Here is a 5,325-nt window from a genome sequence, read left to right as displayed (position 1 = left end):
AAATCAATTAGCTGTGTAGTAACGTGCCACGACTCATACTTGGCAACTATAATGACATTGCAGAAGAAAAGTAATTACTCAGATCAGTTTTGTTTTGTGAGTGAACGTTTCAGAGAGTTTGTGACTTGCAATGGAATCACTCATGTGATAGCAGGACCTTATCACCCTTCATCCAGTGGGTTGGCTGAAAGAGTAGTGCAGACATTTAAAGAGCTCATGAAGAAAAGCAAAGGGGAGATATTGGAGAAAGTCCTGGGGTGGTTTTAACTACAGATGTCCCGATCAGGTTTTTTGGGGCATTTGGGTCATTTGATTTTGTGGATTTCCCGATTCGATACTTTTCTAACACATTTAAAATTGAATAAACAGATTTCTGTTGTCCCTTATTTATATTTCATTAAACTTCTTTTATCATTACAAACTAAAATAGAACTTATCTGTTGCCATTCAGGTCAGGGGCAGCCTCAGCTTGGTTCTGGGTCAAAGAGGCATTGAGCTTGAAGGAGTTGTACACTGTGTGAGCCTGGCGGTGTTGTAAATAAAGTTCAACTTGAAGATAAAGAAAGACCCTGTCATACTTACCTGCACGTCACTTCAAACAGCATTACTCCTAATGGTACATTCACACCGAACACGATTATGGCGGCATAGGGGGACATCTCCAGTGTTATTCAATGGCCCAGACGCGCTCTAAGGGTAATTGAAGCCCCGAAGCGCGATGTGAGCGACCGACGTGGCACGAAGGTCTACCAGCACCTCGACTTGAGCGGCGAACCGCGAATTGGGCGGCAGGCATGAAATGCAAGTACCTGAAGTTTGACAGGTCGCTGCATCGCATCTGCCAATCAGGAGCTTAGCTTTGGGCACAGGGCTTTTCCAGTGACTATCGATAGAATACTAACCTTTATGTCCTATAATAATAATAATAATACATTTTATTTATATGGCGCCTTTCTGGGCACCCAAGGTCACCTTACAGATAAAAACAAGATATAGTATACAGCTTGAGAAAAAAAAAAGACAGTCGTAAAACTTATAAAATTTAGTAAAAAATTCAGTTAATTAGGGTGGATATACCAGTCTAAAGAGGTGAGTTTTGAGGTTTTTGGCAAACTGAGGGAGTGAGTCGATGTTCCATAGATCAGAGGGAAAGGAGTTCAAGAGCTGGGGGGCAGAGCGGCTGAATGCTCTGCCCCCCATGGAGATGAGGCGATTAGGGGGTACAACCAGCTGAAGGTAGGAGGAAGGAAGACCTGAGGAGCCGGGCAGGAGTGGCAACATGGATGAGGTCGCAGAGGTATGGAGGGGCGAGGTTGTGGAGGGCTTTGAATGTCAGAATAAGATGTTTGAAGTCCGTTGAGGTACTGGCAGCCAGTGGAGCTGCTGCAGGACAGGTGTGATGTGAAAACTGGCAGGGATTTGTATTAATCAATCAATATACTTTTTTAATCCCCTGGGCGGAAATTCATTGTTTTTCAGTACAACCACGAACAAGACAAACAGAGAGAAGTAAACAGACAGTTCAAGGTTCACTGCGGAAGCGTCCACTGAGCGGCGGCCCTTAATGGGTGGCAAAAAAAGGTCATATCTCAACACTGCGTACAATGTTTAGATATTTAGATACAAGCAAGAAAATACACCACAACAAAGAAGCACAATACCTTCGAAGACGCAATACATGAGGTTTGGTGGGTCAGATGGGCAGAAGGGGGGGGCACCTTTGCAATAGTCCTTTAGCCGCTTCCAAGAGCACACATTCAGACTACGCTTGGGAGGGGAGGGAGATTGCAGGAATGCCGAGGTCAAGGAGGGATGAGCAGCAGTTTTCGTCTCCACACACAGCTGCCTTTCACACTCTGTTGAAGCGGTATGTTTTGAGAGCCAAGGCAGCGACATCGGCTGGGGGGGATCTGATCAGATAAGGTTGTTTCAGGCGCCAGCAGTTGTTTTTGTACTGCTAGCTGAGTCCTTCACTGATCTGACTGAGTCTTTGAGGCAAATTTCAAAATGGGATCGAATGTGGGCAATTTAGGCCATTCTCCCTTCTGTTCGGGCAATAAGTCGCTCCAAGTTGACATCCATCTTCCGCACAAGTTTAAGGGTCGGGTGCATTCTGCTCAGATGGGCGAGAGTGGCAGACTGCTTCTGATCCACTTGTGAAAGTCTGACACCAAGAGTCTCTACTTCCCGAAATAACTTCCCAAAGAGATCAGACAGCTCGCCTCTCACCGTCTTCAGCTCACTTCTAGCGACCATCCCCTCGCTTCTCATGAGCTTCACCTCCGAGACCGCCTGATAGTTGGGATATCCTCCGATCCCAATAGCGAGGAATCCCAAAATCAGGAACACACGTAGATATACATCTTCAACATCTTCCACAGACAGCTGGGCCAGACACATCAGCCTCCATTTGCCCCATGGATCGTTGGAGTATCCAGCCGCATGGGTTCTGTCTGGGCAGGAGGGGTCCGCTTTCCCATTCCTTATTGTGGAGTAAATTTAGTCGATCGCATTAAAAGACCAGTAGATCAGATCCATTTTCAGAGTTCAAAAAGCAGAAGAGTAGTATGACAGCAGAATGAGTTCATTGATTTGCTTTACTGAAGGCAGAGTAAATTCTGAGAGTGTTTGATGTGGGGAGAAAAGAACTGGCGAAATTGTACTTAAAGCAGTGATAGGTTGAAGCTGCTGGTGAATATGATGAACCTTTGAGGAAAAAAAATGATGCCAGGGTGTTACAGAAATCAGAGGAGTATAAGTGAGGAGGGAGTGAATTTGGGCAGGTTGTTGTACGTGAGAGAAGGGAAATAGGGCTTTTGAATTGCCTTCTGATGAATTTATTAAGTCAGAGAAATATTCTGATTTTGTTTTGGATATGGCATCTTGATAGTGGTGGATATGGCTATAATACATGTCCTTACGAATAGTGAGACCAGTTTTCTTGTAGAGTCTAACTGTCGTCCTTTTGCTTTAAGTTTTCTGAGGTTGGGGGTAAACCAGGGTGCAGAGACATTGAATGAAATAGACCTGGATTTAAGTGGAGCAGTAATATCAAGAAGATTATGGAGGTTACAATTGTAATGGGAAACCAGTTCATCAGGGGTGGAGAGACTATCTGTGCTGAGTAGGTTATTGATGAGTGAGGATAGGTTATCCAGGTTAATGTCCTGAGTTTTATGGAAGGTTATGGTCCGTGAAAGCTTGGATCTGGAAATTTTGAGATTGACATGGAAAGATAATAGCATATGATCAGAGAAAGGGAGGGGGTGTGGTTTGCAGTTCACAGGTGTGATACCTGAGCAGCAAACAAGATCTGACCCATGATATGGGTGGGAAAATTAATATGTTGAGTTAAACCAAAGCTGTCCAGACAGGAAACTAATTCTTTGGTGAGGGAGTTATTCATTTTGACCATCTGAATATTGAAATCCCCTAGAATTATATTAGATGAGAGAGTGAAATATGAGTGAGTAGAGCAGAAAAGTCAGTGATAAAATTTACATTTGACTTTGGGGGGGCGGTAGAGAGCGACAATGATAGGTGGAGCAGAGCCAGATGCAGACAGTTGCCTCAAAAGTCTCGTAGGCGGGGACAGTCACAGGAGTAATCTTCCAACTCTCGCGATAGATCATCGCGAGACCTCCTCTACGGCCGGCGCCACGAGGTGTGGCATCGTTCAGCGAGGTGAAGTCATTTGGCTGCTGCCAAGTCTCTGTAAGGCACATAAAATCCAGCTTGTGGTCAAGGAGGAGATCTTGGACAAGATGCCCCTTGCTCGTGAGAGAGCGGATGTTTAGAAGACCAAAGTTGCGATGGTGCTGGAGAGCTTGGCAGTAGCTTCCCAAGGTAGATGAGCCAAGTTGTTGGGATCGGCGTGACGACCAGAGTTCAAGATTCAATTTATTTATTGTCATTGTCACAGAATAACAACGAAATTGCATTTAGAGCATCTGTACTCCATACTTCAAAAATAATAATAAATACCTCTTAGCCCAGTGTAAACATTTGATCCAGTGAGAGACAGTTCCAGGGACGTTCAGACAGAGACATGAGAAACATGATAAAGTGCAACAATGCAACCAGTTCAGTCCTTTGTAATGTGGCAAATATGGTTATAATCTGTTAGCAAAGAGAGATAGGGGGTGGCAAGGGAGAGAGAGAAAATGAGATATAATGCAACAATGCAACCAGTTCAAAGCTTTTTCAAAAGTTGGAAATGGTTATTGTTTCTCTTTGGGTGGTGAGCGGAGGACCAAAATGCCTTGATGGAGTTGGAGTTGTCATTGTGGAAGATCCGACGTGAATGTATCACTGTCGGTTCTGGTGTACGATGTCCGGGGGCTGGAGCAGCGCTGGTGGCGCTGAGTTGAGTGGAGAAGAGCGAAGCTTAGCAAAAGCTTAGCCGCTCAGCGGCTGAGTACTGGAGCAGAGCTGTCAGTGGATGCTTGACAAAAGACAGGATGATCCAGACGAGTAGAATCCAAACACAGTTGATCCACATAGTAGAAGCCGTTGGAGAAAGCAGAAGGTACGCTAGCTCACACACACAGCATAAGAGCTTAGCTAAACTTTAAATAGTAAAATGGTAAATGGCGTATACTTGTAGTGGCAGCCAAAACACGCCAGCGTTCATTTGAACCCAGAAGCACCAACCATGACAGCACGCCGTTCTCTGGTTGCAGCTGGACAGCCTCCCGGACCAGCGGGGCTCACCCGCTCCACACGCCAGAAGAGAGAGAGAGCTACTGCGGGAGTGCTGACCCCAGAGCGCAGGGCGGGAACCAGGCACCAGGGACGGAAAATGCGGAGCGCATGCGGGAAGTGGGGAGCACGGGGCGGGAACAGGGGAGCTTAGACAGCAGAGCACATGCAGGAAGCGGGGAGAGCGGTGCAAGAACCCAGGAGCTGAGACAGCAGAGGACAGAGCTAGGAGCGGCTACCAGGAAGCGCAGGGAGGAGAGCGAAGTACCTGTAACAACGAGTCAGAGTCAGATGGATCCATATGCAGTCCTTTATTTAAGGAGCTTGGGTAAGACATGGTGAACTTGGCAGAGGTCAGGAACGGCGAAGGGTTTGTCAGAGGCTAAGGCAGAGCAGTGATGAAGAGTTGGCAAGGGTCAGGCACAGTGAGGAGTTTGTCATAGGGTGAGGCAGATCAGTGGTCAAAGACAGGCTGGGGTCGAAGCAGGCTTGAACAGGAACAGGAACAGGAACAAGGGAGGTATAGAATAGAATAAAATAGCAATACTTTATTCATCCCAGGTTGGGAAATTAGGCTGTTGCAGCATCAGGCATATACAGACAAAAAAGCAATATTTACAAAAA

The 5,325-nt window shown here is 46.1% G+C and overlaps 1 protein-coding gene across 5 annotated transcripts in view; it reads left to right on the top strand.

The window, feature by feature from the left end:
- The window catches only part of a1cf (apobec1 complementation factor), a 98,215-nt gene that overhangs the window by 16,740 nt on the left and 76,150 nt on the right, over positions 1-5,325 (top strand). The gene's annotated exons all lie outside the window — the stretch shown is intronic.

The sequence above is a fragment of the Oryzias melastigma genome, unplaced genomic scaffold (assembly GCF_002922805.2).
Source record: "Oryzias melastigma strain HK-1 unplaced genomic scaffold, ASM292280v2 sc00221, whole genome shotgun sequence".
Taxonomy (NCBI): Eukaryota; Metazoa; Chordata; class Actinopteri; order Beloniformes; family Adrianichthyidae; genus Oryzias; species Oryzias melastigma.
The sequence above is the reverse complement of the archived record's forward strand: the minus strand, read 5'-3'. Positions and strand labels throughout refer to the sequence as shown.